This window comes from Crocodylus siamensis, chromosome 1, assembly GCF_052110815.1.
Source record: "Crocodylus siamensis isolate JL-2025a chromosome 1, ASM5211081v1, whole genome shotgun sequence".
Taxonomy (NCBI): domain Eukaryota; kingdom Metazoa; phylum Chordata; order Crocodylia; family Crocodylidae; genus Crocodylus; species Crocodylus siamensis.
The window spans coordinates 239,334,124-239,360,228 of record NC_143395.1 but is presented as its reverse complement, the minus strand read 5'-3'; the positions used below and the strand labels follow the sequence as shown (position 1 = coordinate 239,360,228).

The window sequence follows — 26,105 nt, the reverse complement described above, 5'->3', positions numbered from 1 at the left end:
AAAAAGACAAGATAACCCTGGAGGGGTCAACCCTATGATTCTATGCATTTTAGCAAGAATTACAACTTTGCTGAGAGACAACAACAAATAGTATTACTCTAAGCTCCCATATATACACATGACTAAGTGCCTCTTCAGCTGTTAGAAAGTAGAGGATCAAATTATGGGACAAGCCAGTATTAGTGACATTTCATGCCAAATCTCACTAGATCTTGTAATGAACTGCAATTAATGTGTCACCACAATAACTAGTGCAAGTAGTATATTACATTTAAGACTATCTGTTTGCTCTAACCATCTCATTACAGTCATAATCGTTCTCTGTAAAGATTTCTCTTAATACTTGGAAAAGAGATAGGAAAAAGAAGAAACAGATACTTATTATCCATATACTGTCTGGAATGTAATGCTGCACCATAATTAATATATTTATCTTAGGAGGCACAGCTAGGTTTGCCTCTGTGTCTATGATGTTGCTTCTTTCCTCATTTTCTCTGGTTACAATGGACAATGATATCATTTCACTAAAATGGAATGCATCAACTAAAAAAAAAAATCCCAGACAAGAAGATAAATATACAAACCCCAAAACAAATAGCCAGAGGTTTTCAACTGGTTAAAGTACAAGTTGACTTTAATCACTTCAATTTCAGAGTCTACCTCTTACCAAAAAAGAAATATTGGAAAGTGGGACAAAGATAGGTTTGTCTTCTGTAACACTGTCGCTTATGGCACGCTCCATCCTTCAAACTGTGTATTGGAGTTTCTTTATACAAATCCAACAAGCACTGGATTAAGTTCTAGGTTGTCTAGCATATCAAGAAGATATCCATCAAGGCATTCTTGCATTGCTTACACCCTTCATTAACATTGCTACACAGTACACAGGGATTGCAAAGTTCATCTTTTGAAGCATTTTAACCTGTGTCATAATCCAGCTACACTCTAAAAAGCAAGCAGTTTAATAAAGATTTTCTTAAAATCTAACATGCAGAAGGAGAGACACCAACTACAATTCTGCTGGAACAGTGTGGTGCCATTGTGAACAAGCTGCCAGTATTTAAGATTCAACAAGGGCTAGTGTACCCCACTACATTCAGTATAGGAAATAAGTCATATCCTGTGTGACTCTTTTTTTTTTAAAGTTTTTTTTTTTCCTTTTTCCTCCTGTTCACTTTCTATAACAACTATAAATGGTGCATTCACTTATACAATAGGCAAGTCACATTCCCCCATAGCTGTAGAGTTTGTTCTCCCATGCAACCTAGAACATCCCATCTTCAGCTGTACACATACACAAATTAAATGAAGTCATCCACAACAACTCTGCCAGGTTTGTGTCTTTCCCCAAGAGAAAGACTGACCTGTACAGAAGTTCAGAGAACCAGAATGAGCCTGCACTGTGGACACTAGGCTGCCAGGAGTTCCTAGAGCATGCAGCCCAGAAGGCTTTGCAGGCTTTTAAGTGAATAAAATCAGGGATTAGCAGGGTCTGGGAAGGTAAAGGCAGAGTCTTTCCCCTCCCTCCAGCCTTTCCCCTATCCCATGCCATGCTGGATCCCAGCTAAGGCTGTATGCTTATATGGTTCCCGGAACCCAAAGGCTGCCCTGCAATTCAGGCAGGCAACAAACAGAAAGCAAAACACCTCCCCTCCCCACCCCGCCAAACTGCTTCAAAGTGGAACTCTATTCTTTGCCCTAGAAGTTTCATATCCTGCTTTTAATTAAAACTGAAGCCATCAGGCCAGACTTACTTCATGCAAATTTTAAAAGAGCCACTCCCCCACATTTAAGCATACAAATTACGGTGGTGCACGCTCCCACGTATTGGATTAACAGAAGATCCAGATATTATTAAAAGGAATATGCAACAGAAACAGAGATTTTTTTTTCCAAGGGAACAAAAAGGTCTGAATCTCCATTCAGCCTTCTAAAGAATTTTTGACTGAAAATTTACTTGTACAGATACTTTAACCCAGTAGTTCTCAACCTTTTAGACTTAGGGCACCCCTCTGACAGGGGTGCCTTAAGTCTGATCTTAGTTTTCATGTGCTTCTTGACTACTGGGGGGGGGGGGCAGGAAATTATTAAATACCTGAAAGACTATATAGGTTTAAATGCTTTTGAGACTATAGATGCTTATTTGGAACTGTTTGGTTTATCTTCCAAAATCACTTAATTGGCATTCTAGAACCCTCTTAGAAAGACCTTATGGCACCAGTATCATGGAACCCTATTAAGAATCACTGCTTTAAAACAGTCACTAGGGGCACAGACAGAAGTGCAGCTCCCAGGTATAACTTATGTCGATTCACAGAAAGCACAATGAGTTAGATCAAACCTCCAGATGGAAAGAATTTTAGCTGTTGCATTGGGAGGGTAGAGGATTGGTTTCAATTTAGAGCCAATACAGGGAGAGAATCTGTGTCTATGCAGCCTCTCCCCCTACCCTTGCAACTCTGCTGCTATCTCTGGATAGCAAAGGGAGAGGGAGGCCTGTTCTGGGATTCTCAGTCTGGCTGGAGTGGGGTGGGCAAATTGGAGCCCCACCCCCACCCCAGGTGAGGGGCTCCAGTCCATTCTCCCCATCCCCACTCCAGTAGGGTCTAGAAAATCCCTGAGTGGACCTCCCTACCCTGCCTCCTTCCCCTCCAATCCAGAAACAGCAGCTGAGGCCAGGCTGTGCTGCAGCCAGGACAGAAAAATTATTAAAAGGAACATGTGGGTTATGTGAGTGGAGTGCTCGACAGCCATGCTCTTCTGTTTGGGAGCCAATCGTACGACAAGTGTCATGTATGTCTGCAGATGTCATCTGACAAAAATTATATTATATGTAAATGGCAGAACAAAAATGAACTTCAAAGAATATTTGTTGCCTCATTAAATTTAATCTTCTTGGAGCTACCACATCACATTAACGAGTGTGTTAAATGTGCCATCCCACCCTCTCACCCACCCACCAAAGTACTCTGTTTCAAGGTCCTCTTAACAAGCTTCTACATCTGCTTAGATACAGGGACATTCAGGTAGGGGCATCCATTTTCTCTGCTTAGCAGTAGAAAGTTGCTAAAACTATTTAAAGCTGCCATTTTCAGTGTACTTCTGGATGGACCTTTGAAGAGGGCCTGGACCAACTGGTGTTTGGAGGAATTCATAGTCTCACCCATTTGAGAAGCACCACAACATTAACAGCCACAGAATACTATAAGAACATAAGTACCATACTGGGTCAGTCCAATGGTCCACCTAAGCTAGCACCTCATCTCTGACAGCGGAAGCAGCAGATTCTAAAAAGGAGAACATTTAACTGGACAGACATAGGAGTGATCCATTCCCAATCCATTATCTTCCAGTCATCCACCATTATTAGTTTAGATACAAAGGACCTTGTCAAAAACTTTCTGAAAGTCCAAGTGTATTATGTCAACTGGATTTCCCCTTATCCATGTGCTTGCTGACACCCTCAAAAGAACTCAAGCAGATTGGTGATGCAGGATCTACATTTATTTTTAAAAAAAGTGTTGGTTCTTCCCCAGAAGGTTGTTTGTCCATGTGATCATTAATTTTATTCTTTATTATAGATTCTACCAACTTGCCAGGGGTAGAACTGAAACTCACTAGGTCTGTAGTTCCCAGGATCACCTCTAGAGCTCCATTAGACCGGGTGAACAAAAGACATACTCCAGAAGCAGAGCCCAATGCTAAGTCTAAGCTATGGAACCATGGCAGCGGTAGCTGAAAACAAGGAACTAGAATAGGATCCAGTAATAGTCCCATTATGAGCAATTGGAACACATTTACACAAGCACTGCCACCATGCAACAAACTGGTAATATTGTTAACACAGAGCTTGCTAAAAATTCCCAATTTTTTTTTTTTATATAAACTGTTACTATAGACACTTTGACAAGTAGCAAAACAAGAAGTCATGTTTCTTCTGCTTCAGCCTCTGTATCTATAAGCAAATGAATGAGAAGTATCAATTGCAGAGAGGCTGTCAAATTTCAGTGGGGGACTAAGGATCTGTTCCATTAACTTGTCAGTCAGTCTCAAACCATAGGCCCGTGACAACAGACTTGCAGCAGAGACTCACCTCCCTCACCACTTCTTCACATGGCATTACCTGGGGCGGGGGGAAGAGGGTGGAGAGTGGCAACGGCAGCAGCAGCAGCAGCAGCAGCAGCATTTGCCATCATTAGCAGCCACTAAACAGAGGAGAAATTCCTCCCATTCATAACCTTCTGTGCATGATCAAGCTTGGTGACATAGCACAGCAGCAACCTAATTAGAGCAACCCAAACTCCAAGACTTAAGTTTCAGTTGACATCAAAAGCATTTAGGTTGCTGGTGACTAGTTACTATGGGTGGTGGGATTCAATGATGGAGCCAACATAAACAGAGACTCTACGTTCCCTGATAGACAGAGCTCTCAGCCTCGTGCCACTGTATCAATTCTGGACAAGGTCCTAGGCACATGGTCTCTTTCACTCTGACATTTTGCAGCCACTGCTGGTAATCCTAGCGTTGTCACACAGAGAAGAACAGAATTACACAGCACTTAAGACAGAAATTCAAACAAATGCAAAGCTCCCTGGAGCAATGAACTGGCAGAGTACTTTAACAAATGGTCTGGCTCCATTTCAGAGCATGACAGTTAAATTGCTGTATTTCGTGCAAACAAACTTTGTGTCTGTAACACTACCTCAGAGTCAGAGTAAGGTATATACTATGAAATCTAAAAGAGCTGGTGCTACATGTAAAAAAAAAAAAAAAAAAAAAGGGAGACACCAACTTTAATAAAAACAAAAACAAAACAAAAAACCAGGAACAGACACCACAAATTTGTGGTACTGAGGACCAAATATTCTGATCTGCACCCGGAGTCCATACTATTTTTTTTTTAAAAACTTTTAACAGCAACAGCATGGAGTATACAGCTTGAAAAGTGTTGATTAACAGCCACCATAAATCGTATTTGAGAAGCAGCTCTCAAAGACAGAGACCCAGATAGGTCTTTTTTACTTAGACCTGAAGAGGCAGTGACATCACTGGAGTTGCAGTATTAAAAAGAAATTATTTGGTCTTTAGTGGTTAGTCCTCTAGTCTTACAGGCTTTTCTTTCCATGCATGTTAGAAGAAAAACAGTACCTTTCAAGACAAATGGTGAAATATGCCAGTGTCTATTTCAAGCTTGAATAAAGTCGCAGTTTAATACTTCAGAAACCAAGGAATGGAAGCTTAAGTGGTCATTAAGCCTGTGAAAAAAACAATTTACAGTACAAACTACTTGTTGATGTATTAATCATCCCTGGTGTGGATTGGCAACAGTGCATTGTGTGAAAGAGGATTCAACTACACCAGCAAACAGAACTCTTACGCAAATAGACACTTAAAAGCAATTGTACGACTCCAAGAAACATGAAAATATCATTCTAAAGGCCACATTTACTACAGACCTTTTTCTATAGCTATATTGGCCAGAGTTATGCCGGGGAATCCATGACCTATACAGCAGTGCCAGCAAGAGCCCCTGATCACTGCAGTTATGGACATTATGCTTTTGCAGTTAAGAATTATTTCCCTGAGGAGCGATGATGAAGAAAAAGGAAGGGGTAAACAAAGAGGTGAAACAATGTACCAGCAAAAAACTGTTTTTACCAGAGTATGCTGCATCCACACTAGGAATGCTTTACCAGTATATCTATCAGCATAACTCCACAGTAGAGTTTATACCTGGCTTCAGGCTGGTGTCCTGTGTCCAGCTACCAAGCTTTTCTTAATGGCCTCTGTGACAAAAGTGGACCTGTAACAGCAAATGAACAAGCGTTTTATGCAATAAGGTCAATGAGGGGAGGATATTGGATACTGAACTGCAAGCACTTGCAATTTCTCCAGCTTACATGGAGCAACAAAGTTGTTTCTCAGGTAAGACTATCTAAGCCTATTACATATACAAACTGAGCAAAACTACATACTCACAAACAGGATGAAAGGAAAACAAACTTTTGAACATCTGGGAAAGTTAAGATCACTTTGCACAGTAGCATAACTAGAGGTGGGTAAACTGAGGATTAGCCTTGAGCACCAATTTCGAGAGGATGCCAAAATGATGCCCCCCCCACCACACACACCAAGAGAGAACACCCACATAACAGGGACTCCTGCAGCTGTGGCTTAGGGAACCAGTCCTAGGACTTCAGCAGCTCAAGCTCATACCAAAGTGCAATGCCTCCTCTCCCCATTCCACACTGTCCAGTGATCAGCACAATGCACCATCTCCCTCACCACTCTGTCAAGAGTACCAACACAGCTAGCTATGCATCTGCTTGGGCACTAAACAGTATGCAGTACGTTCTCTCAGAGGGCTGCTTGCTAAACTATCCAGGGAATTGAAACACAATGGGCTTTCCCAACTTTAGGAAAAAGGAAAAGCTAGATCAGGGTGCACAAAGTACAGCCCGTGGGCCACAACTGATCCTATCCAGCCTGACAACTGCCACCAAAAACCTGAGGGAGGGCTTTGCCCCATATTGATCTGCTCGGACATAGCTGGGGCTGGGCTGTGCAGGGCAGACTCCTCTGTCCCCTCCACATCCAGACTCTTCCACCCTCCTCTGCCCCACCAGCTTCCTGTTGCAGATCTCGCACCACAGTCACCAGCAGTCAGGCCCAGGCGGGACGCAGAACAATGCAGCATGCTGAGTAGCTGTCCAACCCAATCGCCATGATGAGCTGCTCCAGGACCAATAGGAGGTAAGTCCACACTGGCCACGGGGGTGGAGAGGAAGGTGTTAGCCCAGGGTAACCACCCCCAAATTTCCTAGTGCAGCATGGCAACAGCAGTGGGCTGGATAAAACCAAACAGCATCTCTCCATCCCCCACCCTCAACAGTCACCAAGACTCCTTAAGTGGCCTTCCAGCCCAAATAAATTGCCCAATGCTAAGTGTGTGAGATATGCCATTAAATAAATAAATAAATAAATAAATAAATAAATAAAAAACAAAAACATTTTCTACAAAAAATATTGATCTTCAATAAACTGCTTGGCTTTAAGAAAACTATCAGGACTTCAATCACTGCACTAAAGGCAGCAGAATGTGAACAAAGGGACACCAGCTGATGTTTTATATTGGGAACTAAAAACCATTGTCCAGCAGAGTGGACTAATTGTGCAATTCTACTCTGGAAAATAGACAGCGGGCTCAGGGATTGGGAGCACTGAATGCAAATAAAAACAAGGAGGTACGGGTCAAAGTAACTGACAGCCAAAGCATTGATCATGGAAGAAGACTAGTAGGGCTGGTGTCAATCTGATCTAAAAACTTCCCAGAAGAGTTGCCACAAACCTCTCAACTTACGTTTGCATTTAAATGCTACTAATCAACACAATAGAATGTATAAGATATCCAACAAAACAGCAAATGTAGTTCAAAGCAGGTTTTATGACAGAAAACAATTAGTTGACAAGCACAGAGCGTCACTTTGCACTTTGTAACAGGCAAGAGGTCCCCCCCTCATATAGGTCAGAGTACCAGATCTTGACAAATTTATCTGTGCCTCTTCTGGGATTAGGAGATACTCTACTGTACGTCATAGTTGTCAAAGTACTGTGTAGTAGCAGCCCTTTATAAATAAAGCTAGCTCCGTTCACGGATACAATTGTGATTTTAAGAAACGTACTCAAGATTTTCACAAGGCCACATTCTTTATTTTAAAGGCATCAAATAAAAAAAAAATTCTAATAAAAAAGGGCTGGAGGGAGCAGGGGACTGTGGGTTGAGATTAAAGGGACAGCAGCAGGGCTGGGGGGCAACAGAATTGGCAGGGGCAGGGCATCGGCATATCACTGCCTCTGACAATTATACTCCTCCCCCCCTCCCGCCCCCGATGCAAAAGATGTTCTCTTTGTTTGAACTGGAAATGCATGTTAACTGTACTTTCTCTGCCTTCCTGATCCCCTTACCACCCTCCCTGGTTTCTCCTGCTTCTCCCCCTAGGCAGGTCTTACTGGAGATAAGCTCTCTCCTTCTCCCCCTCCACAATTGCAGGCACCCGTTTACCCAGGTAAGCTCTCTTCCCCTCTCCTACCCCCACCTCCAATATTGGCAGTCATCTCCCTCCCCTGCCTCTTTCTTAGCAGATTAGATAAAGCAACCTATTCTGTATTACTTGTTCACAGCATTCGGGAATCATTTTGTCCCCATTAGCAATCTACCACAAGAACAATTTGTGTTCCCATTTTAAAAGGAAAAAATTCCCCTTTTAAAATTCTAGTTGTGATTTTTTTTTTAAGATTCAAACTTATGGGTTAGTTTTCTTTTGCACATGCATTCTGAAGTCCAGAACAACTACTGGAAGATGATATTTTTCTCTCAGGCGACTACTAAACATTTTAGTAACATCTATTGACAACATTCCCGGCTCCTAGTCTCCCTTATCTCCTTCTAAAGAATGGGGGGGGGAAAAATAGCATCTCTTTTGAAAAGCTTTTTAACAAACCAACCTACAGTTACCCTTTCATTCTCAGTTGATACAACATTACTCTTTAAAGCTGCAAATAGGCATCTCATCTGACACAGGACTGACTATCCTGGGGTTTGCTCTAAATCAAAAAAAGCCAGGCACAACAGTTACTTAGGGCCTTGTTAATTTGGGGTGTATCCTGGAGCTCTTAACCCCTGAACTGTCTGCACATGAACACATTAAAAGTAGTTTTAAGCACTCGTTATGCAGCTCAAAATTACACCACTCCAAGGCAGGATTCTCTCTAACCTGCACTAACCAGCTCCTGTTCCATTAAGGCCTGGCCATTCCCCACAGATGTGCCATTCAAGCTGAAGTCCTCCGGTATCCCAGCATCTCTCACATCCTTGAATGTAGAGCAGGGCTAGAAGCCTGTCCCTGCTCATCAGGCTTCTAGTGGCAAGTCACAGCTGTGCAGCTCAGGGACAGTCATAAAAGGTTTCTAGAATAAGAGTATGATGGCTCCCAACTCCAAGCTAGCACTAGCGTTGACCAACATTTGTGCAGCTCACAGCGTAAGGCAGAGGTGGGCAATGATTTTGGCTGAAGGGCTGCTTAACGAGTTCTAGTGATGCGTCGGGGGCCACAAGGGTAGCCCCACCCCTTGACAGGTGCCCCACCCCCGGTCACCATCTTGGGACTGGAAGTCCTGCCCCTAACCCCTGACATGCCACTGAGAGCCTCTCCCCTTGCTCAGGAAGTACTCCTTTTGGGGTAGGGGGCAGTTTGCTTGTATATTGTGTGTGGAAGGGTGCGGGAGGGAATATGGTGCACGTAGTGCATCTGTGGTGGGGGTCAGAGTATAGGTGTGTGTGAGATATGTATAGTGGGATGTGTGGGACAGTGTTAGGTGTGTGTATGGGTATGGAATGGGGTGGGATGTGCGTGTGGGGGGGAGGTTCCCCCCTTACTGCTCTTTGCAATGTGGCTCAGTCCACAGGGTGGGGAGGAGGGGAAGGGCAAGGGGCTCAGCACTGCCTGCCTAACTCACAGCTTGCTGCAAAAAAAAGGACAGGAAAGCAGCTGCTGCCTCACAGTTAAACTGGTGAGTTCCTACCTGTGGGCTGGATCCAAGTCAGCTGTGGGCTGAATCCAGCCCACAGGCCATATTTTGCCCACCCCAGTGTAAGGTGTAACAAGCCCCTTACACATGTTGCTTTTCCAAGCTGTGTTTTTGTGTGTCCCCTCCTGCACAAGCTGATGAGCTTCTCCCAGGAATGACCCCCACCCATAACTTTACAGAAGCACACAATGATGCCCAAAGAAAAAAGAATAAGCATATTTTATCCTGAATACTTCAGAGGGACTTGAAGGACAGTGGACTTGTATGTCTGAAGGACCCCAGGTTAAAAGGCTCTCCCAGGACAAGTGTGGTGTCTATTTACTGCATAAAGTCACCATCCTTATGCTGCTCATTCTCACCATTTTCTCTTCTGCAGGAGGTTTCTGGCTTCTTAAGGCATAGACAACAGTGATTGCCTTCTACACTAGAGGAAATAATATCAGTACCTAAATACACACACAGAAATAACAATATATGGAAAAAACAAAAAGAGGTATATTATACTTAAGGGCAACCATTCCCATTCGGAGGGGAGGGGGGGAAATAAATAAATAAACAACTAAAAAACCCTCTCTTCAGTGCTTGAAGAACAAGATTCTATTGTTCTCTCTATTAGCCAGCTTTTTCTGCTATAAATATTTTAGTTCTTGTCCCTTGGCTTGCAACAACTAAAATTAAGTTATTTCACATTATCTACAAAGTTCTGGGAAAAAAAATCCATAAGCAAGGCAGACTTTGCCATCTGTCAGGTGCATTTCTACAGATTAATCTACTTATGTAGGGAAAAATATGCTTAATTACACTGCAAGACCACTGACATTGCCAGTTTGTTAAAAGTACAGCTTTTCTGTGGTGTTTGAAGTGGCTGCATGAGGTTTTGCACTACTTTCCAATTATCTGTAAGGAGTCAAGACAAGCAATAGTTCCTTAAAGAACTTCAAGAGGTTTACAAAAATTAAAATGCCTGTATCATTACTTAAGAAACCACATACATTGAGCCATACCTTGCCACTAAGCTTGAAATCAATTCTCCATGGATTCAAGGGAAAAAAAATCAGCTTGTGGAATATGGTACCCAGGTGAGGTTAGTAGTATGCATAAATCAGTAATTTAAGCATGTCTAGGCAGGTGGCCAATACTACCCCTCTTACTCTCACTTTGTCATTGCATCCTATTACTTCTTCCACTAGTTTCTGTTCTGCTTTAATCTTCCTTTAGTAGATCTTTTGTATGGTGCCCTACCACCATGTTATCACATGAAAGACATGATCATGACAGCAAAGGGGATTTTAAAGTACTGGATGCAAAATCATAATATTTCTATAACACAATATTCTGCTCAGATCATGTGCCATCAATTATGTGGCTTTGTATTAGTTCTGAAATATTGAATACTGAATATTCAGTACTGTATTAGTACTGAAATATTGAGCCAAGCTATGCTGGTGTCATTTATACAGCTCTTACATTATGCCAGGGCCGCCCCAACCTTGTGGCTGAAGCTACATTAAGTAGGTAACATATGAACCTATAGGACCTCAACAGCTACAGTAAATTAATCTGCTTACTCATATTTGGGGTGGGGGGAGGGAAGCCACACACACAGATAAAATTATGTAGAAGTTTTCCTAACAAAGTACAGGAAAATCATAATATCACCAGACACCTGCACCAAACTCATAAACAACATAAAAAAGGAAGGAAGAAATAATATAGCACATAAAAGGAAGCTTTATAAAATCCAAGTAGTATATTTTTCTTAGGTTTCTTTTAAAAGGAGTTTGAACACTTTGTGGTGGAAAGCCATGTATTGTAACTTTGTTAAATAAAGTGCCCCCTAAGAAAGATTTTTTTAAGAGGAAGGAGAGACATTTATTCTCATCTTATATTGCTCTGTGGAATACAAGTGCCTTCTAGATGGGAACCACGTTGTTCTCCTTTTCCTTTTAGTCCCCAGGATGACAAGGGTGTCAATTTTAGTTTTTCTTCTTTAAAGCCAAGATGCACTATGTATTTTTAATAGTGAAGGCAAGGTCAAGGAAGTGCATGTTTCCCTTGAAACAGAAAACGGTGAGATTTGTAATGATTCTTAGATCCTGCAGGATTTTGTTTCCCAGTTTCAGAACATGATATGTCAGGTCAAGGAGAGAGCTCTTCATATGTCTGGAACCGTACTGTTCTCTATAAAGTAAAGCCAACACAGTACTTGGAGGAGTACTTGGAGGGTACTGAGCAGCAGCAAAGAAAACCAGCTGTTCCAATGTAATAATTAAATAAGACATATTTACATTTTTAAACAGGTGTGGGGACAGGAGCATTTTCAGGCCTCAACCTAAGCTGGTTTGCATCTATCAAAAGAAGTGTGACCCAAAAGATTTAGTTTACAAAGACCAGCATCATAAAATGAAGAAATACCATATTGCAACCAGAACAAGGCCAGTCTTTTAGAAGCCAAGATTAATAGCAGTATCCTACCAAAATGCAAACAGAGCTCTGTCTTTCAAGAACTGAATTGGTGGTTTTGTGATTTATATCAGCAGCCAGTAACATTCAGGCAGCAGGCTGGAATGGAGTCCCAAGATGAGCAACACCAGGACTCAGCTGTGGTACAGGTGAAGCCTCCCACCTTCAGCAGGACGTATCCTGCAGCTCAGCACCATACCTAGACTCCTGACAGCCCAGGCAGACTTTTACTATCTGGCCCCTCTTCACCAGAGGTGATAATAATAATCCAAAAACTACCATTTTCAGGCTCCCTTCCTGCCTGAGCCCTGGGCAGCCACCTATTTCGCCCACGCCCACGTCCAGCCCTGCCGAAAGTTCTGAGAGCCATAAGTTGGCAACCCCCCCGATTTGCAAATTGTGTTAGGGACTACTGTTGCTAACAGCATAACAGTTTACCTTCCGCTTTCAAATCTACTTGCTTCCTGAGAACTCGGCATTGATATTAAGGCCAAAACTTTTGAAAGGACTTGTCATTGCGTCTTCTCTCAACACATTTGTATAAGAGCCGAATAGAACGCCAGTCCTTGTAGACCAGTACTTCTCCACTAGTGCCACAGCACTCTGGTATGCCATGAGACCCTTAAGGGCACTGCAGTGCCCTGCCCAATATTACCATTGTTCAGTTTATAAGAAGCCAATATATACGATTCACAAGATAGACCCCAAGATTTCAAATAAAATCTATGGTATCAAAAAATATTCTGACCTGTTGTGGGTTTCCTGAGTTTTGTAATAAAAGAATTGCTTTGGTTTTTCTGGCTATAGGAAAGCTAAGAGCTGGCATTTTTCTGAGTCTAAATGAAGCTGAAAACTACCACTATAAAGAAGTGTCAGAATTGAATTGCTCAAACCCATACTACCCACTGGGTGTCTCTACAAGTGTATTTACATGTGCCTGAACTGAATCGCCTAAGTGCATTAAGGCAAGTTAGGTAGACATGCTAATGCACATTAAAGTGCATTAACTTTTAGGTGTGATTAGCCAAGTTGCATTATCCCATGTGCAGACACGCTAATGAACATGAATGCAGTGTGCATCCATTGTCACACACAGTGTTAATGCCGATTAAGCATCCACACATAGGCTAATGTGACTTGTGCCTAAATGTGATGCTTGTTTTATGCAGGTATCAAATATAGGTGGGGTTAGCCTAATATTGCCATTTTAAAAGGTGCATTAAGGGTATGCACGTGTGAACACATGCCCTTAATGTGCCTTAAAAAATGGTGATTTTAGGCTCATCCTGCTTAAAAAGGGTACATGTAGATACACTCACCGATCTCTACAGTCAAAAACCTGACCTATGCATTAGTTACCCATATTTATGAATCTATGAGGATGTTTCACAAACTAACAGCTAAATGGCTTCCCATGTCATACGTCTTGCAGCAATAAGGAAGCTACACAGCAGCAGCAAACACCAATGGCAGCACTGATAAATGCACCCATCATTTACAACTGTTCAGAGAAGTGATGTAGTCCAGTAAGTGATCATTACACACAAAATGGCTTTACTTTGCAACTGCCATGCATTTCAGAAACACTCTTATAGCATTTAGTACTTGCTGAAATAAATTTAAAACACTTGATGTTTTAAATCAGTGGTTCTCAAAACTTTTGGTGCAGTAGGCCCAATGAGGCCCACAGGCCAGCTCAGGAAACACATTGCCTCCACTGGGCCCTGCACTACAAGACTGGGCCTCACACCACCTCCAGCCAGCCCATGTGCTCAGATCACGCATGAAAGCACCTCCATGCACCAGTCTACTATGCTATCTGGCTCATTACAGGTCCAGAAATTGGGCAGCAGGGGTATCAGCAATTATAGTAAGTGCTCCCTTGCTACTAAGTTTTCAGATCTAGGAAAAACAATGGAGGGCCAGGGGTTTGTAACTGTTTTATTTGTTTTTCTTCCGTATAACTGCCGCGCGGCACTCACACATTTATGTAACCTTGAAGTCTTGACTGTTAATCAAAATGAGCGCTTTGTACTTTGCTCCGCTGGCATTAAGCTACACATGCGCATTTTGTAAATTTCATTTCTTATCTAGAAGTGTTATTTCTGCAGAAACTAAACTTATGTAGAAAGTCTGCCTAGCAATTATTGTGTAAAAGAAACTATCCTATCCCTGTATGCTTAGCTTATATCATAGTTAGTATCACAGAGGCAGTCCAACCAGCATCTATAAAGAGGCAAAGAAGCAGGAAACAGCAGAGACGACAACTGGAAAACTCTGTAGGCCTGATCACCCTGCAGACCGGTTCTCAGCCTCCCCACCTGGGCGTATCCCAGCGAAAACAAAGGGCCTCGAAAACCCGACAATCAACAACAACTCACCGTGTTACAGTTTTGTATTCAACATCCCATTTATGAGCTGTTGACCAGTTCTGGGACTTAAGGAGCAGGCAGCCGCACCTAGCATTGGACTGGTTCCAGTGTTGGAACGCAAGGGCTTGCTCTGGAACCCCATGAACCAGACCCCCTTTGTATCCGGCATACTGTAACTGAAGAAACATCGGAGACTCCACTTCTCGACTGCCTCTCATCGTAGCTTAGACAGCATACCTACGCTCCCTGTACTTGTATTTACTGCAACTTCGTTCCAGCCAGCCTCCCCTCTTATTCGTAAGAGGGTGAGGCCAGGTGAGTGAATAAAACTTTTTGTTTTACCTTATATCTGCTCTGTAATAACTTCTACTACTAACATCCCATCTCAATGAGCCATTGACCAGTTCTGGGACTTAAGGAGCTGGCAGCCGCACCTAGCATTGGACTAGTTCCAGTGTTGGAACGCAAGGGCTGGCTCCGGAACCTTGTGAACCAAAGGACATCCTATAGACTTATTACAAAGAAAACTAACAACTTACTCTAAGTCGTCTACTTGTGCCAGCTCGGCAAACCTCGAGGGCGGTTATAAAGCTACCTCCAATCCCACCCCACAAGCCACGCGCTCACCCGCTCCGCAAAGCCCGCGGCTCCCCAAGTGGTGGCGGAACCGCTAGCCCGACATTCCGCCACAGGGTTGAGCACCTGCATTTTAAGCCGTTTTTGTAGCTTTTCAACCTGTTGTTTCCCCATGTTCACTCTACCCCATATTAAGTGAAAGCAGAAACTGTAGTAACTGAGCATTTAGGGGTAAACAGCTGTTCTAGTTATGGCAGGAATCAGTGAAAACATGAAACTATTACCATGGATCAGCCAACCAGTAAAGCCTACCCCAACTTATTCGTCAGCCCATCCACACTGTTAATCAAGTGAAAGTTTTCTTCTGTTAAGAGTTACCCTGAGGGAAGGAGAAGGCCAACCTGGTGGCGTTCTATGATCAGATCACCAAGTCATTAGATGCAGGGGTAGCAGTGGACATAGTCTTCCTGGACTTTCGGAAGGCCTTCGACACTATCCCACCCTGTTCTCATTAAGAAACTGGGGGACTGTGGTGTCAACACCCACACAGGGTCGCCAACTGGCTGGAGGGCTGCATCCAGGGAGTGGTAGTGGATGGGTCATTTTCGACCTGGAGGGATGTGGCCACTGGGGTTCCTCAGGCCCACACTGTTCAACATCTTCATCAGTGACTTGGACAAGGGGGTAAAAAGCACCCTGTTCAAGTCTGCTGATGACACTAAGATGTGGGGGGATGTGGGCATGCTAGAAGGGAAGAATAGGCTGCAATTGGACCTAGACAGGTTACAAGGGTGGGCGGATGAGAATAGGATGGGATTCAATACCAGTAAGTGCAAAGTGATGCACCAGGGGAAGAACAACCAGCACAGCCATCATTGACTCCAAGATGAACATGGGCCAGCAGTGTGGGGAGGCCCTCAAGAAGGCCAACCATACCTTGTCATGCATCCACAGATGCATCTCGAGCAGGTCCAAAGAGGTGATCCTCCCCTTCTATGCAGCACTGGTCAGGCCGCAGCTGGAGTACTGTGTCCAGTTCTGGGCGCCGCACTTCAAGAGGGATGTGGACAGCATGGAGAGGGTCCAAAGGAGGGCCATTCACATGATCAGGGGACAGCAGGGCAGGCCCTATGAGGAGAGGCTATGGGACCTGAACCTGTTCAGCCTCCACAAGAGAAGGCTGGGAGAGGGAGGGGGAATCTAGTGGCCTGCTACAAACTAGTCAGAGGGGACCAGCAGGGCACTGGGGGAGTCCCTGTTCCCCCAAGCACTGCCAGGAGTGACCAGGAATAACGGTCACAAGCTGGCAGAAGGTAGATTTAGGCTAGATAATCAGGAGGCACTACTTCATGGTCAGGGCGGCTAGGATCTGGAACCAACTTCCAAGAAAAGTGGTGTTGGCTCCTACCCTGGGGGTCTTTAAGAGGAAGCTAGACATACACCTTGCTGGGGTCATTTGAGCCCAGTACTCTTTCCTGCCATGGCAGGGGGTCGGACTAGATGATCTACTCAGGTCCCTTCCGACCCTAGAAACTATAGGAAGAGAGGAGATGGAAGACTGAGACTTTGTTCTGAAGTATGGGTGAAAATGCCTCTGATTAGAGATGGAGGGCTCCTCTAACCCTCAGAGACCACTGGAACACATTAGGCCCCAGGAGGGATAGTGCTATGGAAAGCACCAAGGCAAGCCCAACTCATTCCACCTTTGTGCCAGAACCTCCCAGTTCAGTGTACTTCTTGTCCTTCAATAGCACTATCAACCCAACCATATTAAAGGAGTTTCATTCTTAGCTACTGTTTTAACATGCTACCAGAGTTTCCTGGAGGTAAGCAAGCCACAACACAGCAGTGATGATTTAACAGTTTCTCTCCATGCTTAGCTTGAACGGTTGTTACAAAGAAGAAAGTAAATCCTTGGTCTAGAAAAGGTTCAACCACCATCTGAAGTGTTATGGCTAAGAGACTAAGCCAGCCCTGTATTTAATTTATGAGCTCCCCTATAACGGTGCACTTTCCTAAACTGTTCCATCCAGAGTTTGTATGGGGGGGGGCTCACCCACTCCCCCGTATCCATTTGAAAATCATAACCTGGGAAGGGTCTCTGATTTTATTAGGGGATTGTGATGGGCAGCCCAATTTTTTTTTTTGGTTTTGGGTTTGGTTTTTGTAAACCATTCCCCACCCCCCACCCCAAGAGTCAAAGTGTAATTTGAACCCTGGTTCCACCTCCAAGAGTTAGAGCCCTCCAGTTTGTAAAAGCCAGGCTCAATTCATTAAGCACATTGCAAATAGAGACAAAAAACCTTTCATGCCTAATTTCAGTTTAACAACGTTTTTGAAACAGGAATTAAGTGTCACACTGTTTCCCCTGACAGAAGCAGTGATCCAAGATACCACTAATTCTTCAACAAAAAATTGAGTCAAAGGCTCAACAGTAAAATTTGGGTATGAGGTATTTACCCTGCATAGTAGAAGAGAAGAGCTGCAACTTCTGGAGTTTGAGACTGAGATTTAAAACAAATATGCTTGCATGTCCCTAATCTTTCCTCAAAAGAGCTCATTCTATTCCAACACCCAGAAATGTCTAGGTAAGGAAAATAACCCCCCGATTCTGCAGTAGCTATTTTTCATACGGATAAAAGTGTTCTGGTTTTACACAGTAAGGTTACTGAAGAGACACTGGTAAGTTTTGCTGCAGTATGCAAGGGATAAAATAAATATTGCATTATCCTTGGAATGGCAATGTTACAATGAGAAGGTTCAAGAACCTATGTATTCAGCATTACACAAAAATGCTATGAAAAAAGAGGAGTTACAGTTAAGGCTGACCCGACTGAAGAATTCTCTTTTAAAATGTTTGGGGTTTTGGTGTGGTTTTTTTTTTGGGGGGGGGGGAGGGGGGTTGTTTGTTTGTTTTGTTTTTTGGGGGGTGGAAGGGGGAGGAATGTATTGGGGTGAACAGAAAAGGATAAAAAAGATGTATTGCCTACCAAAGCTTACTGTTTTAACCTAGATACTTAATATAGTATTGCTATATTAAAAACAAATGGAATGACCAACACAAACATATTAATAAAGTGAGCATTAGGGCTGTGCAAAGCTTCGGGTGCCGATTTGATTCAGAGGAGATTCGGCCTAATAATTCAGTGGCCGAATCTCCAAATTGAATCAGGGGAACCAATAAAAAAGGTCCAAGTCAATTCAAAGCTCTCCAAATCTACAGAAAAGATTCAGAGAGCTTCGATGATTCAGACAGTCCCCACTCCCCACTTCAGGGAGCTGGAGCAAGACTTGGGACTGGTAGGTGGGGGGGCGGGGGGACACACACTCCTGCCAGCCCCATCACCTGCCCACCCCCCCAGCCCCCATGACCACCCCACCCACCCCAGCTCCTGGTGTTTGAAAAAGCCCTCCCCCAAAAAAGGGTCATTTTTGGTAACTTCTTCAGTAACAAAGAATGCTAGAGTCCCTTACCCCAAGCTAGCAGAGTCTGGCTCTTTGGGAACTCTCCTGCAGAGTAAGAAACTCAAGGTTAAATGCCCTCTTCCCCTGAAAAGGGTAGATAATGCAGATCAACCCATCCAAGTGCTTTACCTGAACTAGTGTATGAAAGGGGAACATCCCATTAAATAAAATATTTGTCTAACCTATTGTAATCACAACAGTTAAATAATTAAATTGGTCAGGTGCAGGGGTGAGGGTGGGCATAGCAGTACTGGGCTTCAGCCCTGCCCTGCCATGGAAAAGTGCAGGGAGCTAGGAGCCAAAACGACCTCATCAGCCAGACAGCACAGCCAAGGAAGCCCCGAAGGAAGGGAGCAGCAGCCAGAAAGAGGATACAGCCACCAGTGTAAAGCTTCCCAGTGCAGGAGGGAAGGGGAAGGGGAGAGGCAGGCAGAGAGGGGCTTTACCAGCCACCTCCAGCCGCTGGCACACAGTGTGGAAGGGAGCAGCAACCCATCTGTTCTTCTCCCTCCATGTGTTTGGATCTGGCTGTGGGGTTTGCTTAAAGCTGGTTAGATCAGTCCACAAGTAAGACAAATGTTGCTAATGTGGGTTGCGGGTTCAAGTCTAATTCTATAATAATTGGGTGTGGGTTGGAGCAGGCCTTTAAAGATCAGACCTAAGCAGATTTCTACAATATGGAGCTCAGTTAGTACTGTCAGACACTATGAAAGGCAGTTGCATATAATTAAGAACTCTGCGCCTGAGCAGTTTTAAGCATTTTAGATACAAAGCATCTTTTTCCACTATAGTTAATTTACATTTCTTTTATATTTACTCATGGAAAAAAAAAATATGAATGCAAAATGTTCAAGTAAGAGATGGGAAGAAGATTCCAGATCTATGGCACAGCATAAATAAACAGGACCTCATACTGTGGAAAAAGAGGAAGACAAGAAGAAAAACTAGGATTAAAAAGCATAATGGGAATAAGCAGGTGGGAGATAGGGAGAGCAAATATGAGTTTACCAAGCTTGTGTCTGAGAGTCTGCCAATTTTCTAAAGAGTTTTGCAAAATGAGAACATTGTGCTCTTACTTTTAAACTCAAAAGCAGCAAAACAGGGAGACCAATTCCTTGAAATAGAATAGGATAGGAATTTACAGGATTAAGTGATGTGCAGTCATGGTGATAGGCAATGATTAGAGGCTTTATCCCAGCACTTCTTGCACATATTCAGACTCCCAAAAAGGGTAGTGCCCAACTAACTGTACATGGCAAGACCCATGTGTGAGTCATCTGTAAGATCAATGCTAGTCTATTTTAAAACAGACTCAGATAAAAGTTACTTATTTTAATTGGTTAGCAGCCTTTGAATTAGTCATTTAGGTTATTTATTCTTTACCCTGTTCCACCCACAGTCTTTTTTTAAAAGGAAAGGGGAAAAAAGGACACGCAGATAAAAAAAAAAAACAAAAAAAAAAAAACACTATGAGTTGGTTGCAGACTAAATGCCAACGAATGACAGTTAAAAGCTCAGACTCCATGTTTGTCCATATTAGCTCAGACTCCACGCAAGTTATCATGCCCTCACTGTTGCTTCAATGTGCACCTCACCAGGACGACAGACAAACTGGACAGATGGATATAATATACATTTTTTTTTTTTTTTTTTTTTTTTACTGGAGTAAGCCAACCTATAATAAAAAAAAACAACACTTTTTTCCACTGAATAATAGGAACGCTTTTTGACCCTGGGCACACAAGTAATATGTGGTGAAATAAACATAAATTTAATTACATTTTAAGCCTCTGTAGAGCACATAGATCAGATAGGCTGCTTACAGACATGGGAGTGGTGGGGGAGGAGGGAAGGAAACCCAAGACAAAAAAAGGGCTTTATTTACAGCTGGGCACACTCCTGAACATAAAAACACATGCCCAGGAGCCAGTATCACATTAGTTTGACCCAGCCCACCCAATGTGTATATAGCAGGGGTGGGCAAAATACGGCCTGCAGGCCGATTGGCTTTGCAGGCCGCATTCTATCCAGCCCACAGAGCCCCTAAAAAAAAAAAAAAAAAAAAAATTAATATTTCTCTGCCCTTGGTTCCTGTCATAAATGGGACAACAACAACAGTGGGCCCATCTGGCCCTGCCCACCAGGCGGGGTTTCTGTGCTGGGAGCACGTGGCTGCCCCAACGCAGGAAGCTCAGCTAAGTGAGGGAGGCACCCCAGGCAGAGAAGGAGCATGGGGGGGGGGGGGAAGGAGGAAGTGGCCCCTCCCTACCCCATGCCCAGTGCCCCGCACTGCAGCTCCTTGGGCCCCACCAGTGCTGCCTGTGTCTGCTCCAGACAGCCCCATGCAGGCTGCAAGCTCCTGCAGCATGGGGCACCAGGCATGGAGTGGGGGAGGAGCCACTTCCTTCCCGTGCTCAGCTCTTCCCTGGGCAGAGAAAGATGGCCCATTCCCCCCACCCCCCCATGGGCATGGGCTTTCTCCCTATCCACCCCCCCACTGCCAGCACCATCTTGTAACTCACACCATTGCCAGGCTGGCAGTGGGGTGGGTTACAAACTAGTGCCAAGCGTGGGGAAAAAGTGGCCCCTTGCCCACCCTACGGCCAGTACCCCGTGCTGCAGCCACCTGCAGCCCGCATGAGGCTGCCTGTGCCTGCTCCAAACAGCCCCACACGGGCTGCGAGCACCTACAGCAGAGAGCACTGGCCATGGGGCAGGCAAAGGGCTATTTTTCCCTGCGCTCAGTACCAGCTTCTTCCCTGCCAGCAAGCAGGGGGTCAGGGCTGTGCATTGCCCCGTGCTTGTACCGCAGGGTTGGGGGGCACTGGGAATGAGCAGGTGTGGGAGCCAGTGGGAGCACAGGGCTTGCACTGCTGCCCCAGAGTCAGTGCCGGCAGGGTGGCAGAAGTACAGGGTCCCAGCTGGCAAGGGCTCTATAGAGCCAGGCTAGCCCCCTCCTCTCCCTGCTGGTGCAGCCCTGCCTGGCTTCACAGACCCCTACCAACCTGTGCCCTGCTTTGGGCCCCACCCGTACTGGCCTTGGGACATTGGTCCCAAGATGGTGACGAGGAGGTAGGGCACCTGTCAAGGGGCAGGGCTACCCATGCGGCCCTCGACAGCCTGCAAAAACTGGGTAAGTGGCCCTCCACCCAAAATAACTGCCTGCCCCTGCTGTATAGATAGGGCACTTCAGCAAGGGGATTTTGGCACTTATCTAATAGCCGACTGGAGCAGCATCACATAAAAAGAGCCAAAAAGCCCTGTTAAGAGCCTGATCTATGCAGATGCTGGGGATCCAGGTCAACTAACATGCTTCCTCTTCTAGTAAAGCACCATTTTTTTCCCCCTACACCTGTCAGTGGCCATAAAGATTTGCATCTTTCACCCTCTCTCAGATGGAGAGCCCTAGTTAAATCATTCCTAGGACAAGCCTCTGACTTGCAACAAAACCCCTCCTGCCACACCAGAAAAATCAAAAATAAGATCAAACATTATAAGCAGCAAATGGTTTAAAAGCCACTTGAGAAGAGTTCTTTAAAAAGAATAATTGTTTATTGTCCAAAAAGAACACATCGGGAAGAAAAGAGGAATAAGGCAGACAATCTGTATACCTAGGTCTTATTTCCCCCAAAACGTGAGCAAACTTAGATGTAGACCCATCCTGCAGAGCTAGCCTGCATCTTAGTCTTTCCATTGCTTGAAAGAAATGGATAAGGACCAAAACAATCCTCACTGCTAGATTAGTTCTTAGGCCTGCGCTTCTCAACCAGAGTGCCACAAGACCCTTTAGAGAGTGCTATGGAAGACTAACATTGTTAGATATGCAAACTCCTACATGTGATCTGCAAAGTAAACCCAGAGATTTCAAATAAAAACCCATGGTATCAGAAACATTGACCTGTTGTCTTTCAGAGCTTTTGGCAAGAGAAGAATTGTTCCATTATTTTTGCATAGTCAAAGAACCTCATAAAAGTTAAGTGGCATTTTGAAAGACACCTTTAGTCTGAAGAGGCTGAGAACTACTGCCTGAGAACGACTTGCCCTCCACCTTGGCAAAACAGCTTATTCTACTGGCGTCTCCGAATTGCACTTTCCTCTTGACAGCCCAACCATCATCCGCTTAAGTTTGTTGAAGATGTTTATTCATTAGGTACTTACTCTAGGCCACTGTTTTGCTTCTTGATGATTTTTCTTAACAGTTAAGAACCTCTAGTTAGTAATATCAAGCAAGGTAACAAAATATCTAATTTTTTTTCTGATAGATAATGTTGCTCATTCTCAACCAAAAGCATTTGATAAATCAGCAGTACTAGGGAGTGGAGGGAGGTACCAGCCAGAGCAAAGGTAACATTTGGACTTTAGCTTGTGTCCCATGATGGAATAACTAGCCTGAGCTAATGCCACCTTTGAACTCAAGAGAGGTGTGTTTAGAGGAGAGGGGGGCAAGGAGGGACAACCTCAGAGGCTATATTAAAGCTGAAAACTCCTTAGGGTATATCTTCAATGGAAAGGTCTTAAACTCTGAAACAGCAGTGCCCAGAACAGAGAGGAAAGGCATCAGTTTGGCCATTAACGCATACACATACTCTAGTATACAATATGAATATTGTCACAATCAAGAAGTTCAGTGCTTATGGGAAGATGCTATTTGGACAACTAGTATAAGTTAGTTTCTCAGCTCCATTTCCGTTCCTTACAGAAGAGTCACAAAAGCCCTGTAAAGCCAATATGGTATGATTCAAGTTATTCTTAAGAACCTGCAGAACTAAATTCTCAGTTCCACTGCTTAAGCCATCCCATATCAGGAACATATTTCTCAGCTGAACCCTTCAGGGTAGTTCAGAGGCCCTGGAGAAAGCCTTTCATTTTCTAGTTTGATTCTCTAATGCGTTTGCTTCAAGGATACTTTTTTTTTTTTTTTTTTTTTTTTTTTTAACTGTTACTTGCATTGCTATTCTAAGTCCTACATTCTTAGATGCTCATCCCAAATTTCTAAAATCCTAAATCAAGCCCAGGGCCCTGTGATGTTACTTGTTTTGGGCCACCAAACTTGTGGCTTAGTCAAGAGCTGCAGACAAGCATCCAGTGCAAGTGTCCTAAGTGTTTTTCAGAACAGATAAGAGCAAGTAAACTTTTTCCTGCACTACATAATCTTCTTACAGCAGATCGTGTGCACAGCTTATTCAGGTAAGTGTTGTACAGCTTCTATCCCTCAAACTGGCACCAAATTCCCTACCCCATGGGTTTAAACAATTAAGGACATCAGTGATGCACTAACATAACAGATTTATTGGCTCTAGTCCATAAGAACTATCCAAAAACTAGAGCAATACAGTAGTATCTATTCCAAAAATCTGGCAGTCAGAAAAACATACACAGCAATGCAAACTGCTTTCAGTCCCTATTTAGTTTCATGTTGTGCATTTGCTTTATAGTCTTTGTAGATAGTTGTATATCACTACTTTCCAGGAAGAATCAACATCATGCTTCCCCAAGATAAAAAAGGCACAAAAACCACACACAATAAGCCATGCAGATACAAAGTTAAATGCTATTCAGTGTCTGCATTGAGCTTTTTCCTCCATGCCATGTCTACCAATTGAAAAATAGGTTTCTGTTCCATCTGGCTTCTTCTTCCTCTGTCTAGGTCCAGAGTTAGAACTTAAATTTCCAAATTCTTCCCACATAGAAATATCATCCTCCCCAAATTTCCACTTGACTGAATTCAGTTCATAGCACTTATTGCATTAAAATACAGTTGAAATAAAAATTTCAAGAGTAGTCTAAGCTTTAAAAACTTTATTAGAAACAGTTCTCTTGCACAGAGCACCTGCCCCAAAGTAATCAGTGACCATAATCCAAAAAAGCTATATTCCTGGGGAAAAAATTGCTAATACAGGACATTTGAAACAATAAAGAGCATATCTACTATAAAAGAAACTGGAAAACTCTTCTGTTTAGACAAACGTTCCAATAGATACTCAACCAGGGTGGATTTGATTTAAATCACTGGTCAGGAAGCATTGATTTAACAATTTTTTTTTTTACAAAGTGCATTCTTGTTACTTGATATCCTTCATTCATTTGAGAAAAAAAAAAAATCTTGAAACTGCACATTTAGAGAGAGGTAACGGCTTGACTATGTGTACACCAACTTTCAGAGACAGTAAGGTTGCAAAACACTTAGACGCAGGAGTAGAAGTGAATGTCGTTTACTCGGATTTTAGGAAGGCCTTCGATGGGTATCTCATCCCATTCTCATAAAATAAATTAAGAGGCCGTGACTTAGATGTTTACACAAGTGGGTGGCAAACTGGCCTGGCGGGGGGTTGCACCTAGAGAGTGGTAGTAGACGGGTCAGTATTAATATGGAAGGATGTGGGCAGTGGGGTCCCACAGGACTCAGTCCTTGGACCTGTACTTTTCAATGTCTTCATCAGTGACTTGGATATGGGTGTGAAGTATACTCTGTCCAAGTTAGCGGATTATACTAAATTGTGCGGTGAAGTGAACACACCGGAAGGTAGGGAACGATTGCAGGCAGACCTGAACAAGTTAGAAAAGTGGCAGAACACAACAGAGTGCTGCTCATAGGGCACAAAACTATCCAGCACACCTACTGGCTAGAGACTGACCCTGTCAGCAGCACAGAAGCGGAAAGGGATCTTGGAGTCAGTATGACAAAAATCAAAGCTAAACGCACTTTATCATGCATCAGCAGATGCATGACAAAGAGAGCCAAGGAGGGCATTGGTCAGACTGCAGTTGGAGTACTGTGTCCAGTTTTGGGCACCATACTTTAAGAAGGATGTGGATAACCTTGAGAGGGCCCAGACAGTTAACGGTTTGCATTATACAGGAGAAACTAAGGGCCCTGGATCTCTTCAGCCTCCGCAAGAGAAGGCTGAGAAATGATCTTGTGGCTGGCTACAAATTCATTAGGGGGGCATAGCAAGAAACAAGGCACCCCTTGAGGTAACAAGGAATAATGGTCACAAACTGACAGAGCAGATTTAAGCTAGATATGAGGAAAAACTTCATGATGAGTGAGGGTGGCCAAAATTTGAAGTGGGCTTCCAAGGGAGGTAGTGCTCCCCACTACCTTGGGGGTCTTTAAGAGAAGGCTGCATAGGCATCTGGCTGGGGTCATCTGCCCCCAGCACTCTTTCCTGCCTAGGCAAGGAGTTGGGCTAGATCTATTGAGGTCCCTTCTGATCCTGGCATCTATAAATCTAAGGCCGATGGGTGGGCAATCAGATTTGTAATTTCTTATCTCCATATACTACTGTTAACAAGGACGTTATCTCTGGAGACAGCCAACTTTTCCTATGCCTAAAGAAGGGTGCTTGTGCCTGAAAGTATGCAGCAGGATGCATATCACACCCAAGCAGGGTGTCGGTCACAGGGCAAGTCAGCCTTTGCAGGGCCCTGCCCCCAGATCGGAGCCAAATGGAGGCTTGGATTTTTGGCTTGGTGTTGCCAAGCAGCTGGAGGTGCCGGATTCAACAGCTGGGGGGGGGGGGGGGGGGGGGGGGAGACGTGAAGCCAGCAGCAGCGCAGAATTCCTGTGACTGCTCCACCCAGCTCCATAAGGCCCCCAAAGTACAGGGCCCAGAGTGGTCACCTCAATTTGCTCCCTCC

At 43.9% G+C, this 26,105-nt stretch overlaps 1 protein-coding gene across 2 annotated transcripts in view; it reads right to left on the bottom strand.

The window, feature by feature from the left end:
* GBE1 (1,4-alpha-glucan branching enzyme 1) overlaps window positions 1-26,105 on the bottom strand; it is a 313,525-nt gene that overhangs the window by 272,670 nt on the left and 14,750 nt on the right. The gene's annotated exons all lie outside the window — the stretch shown is intronic.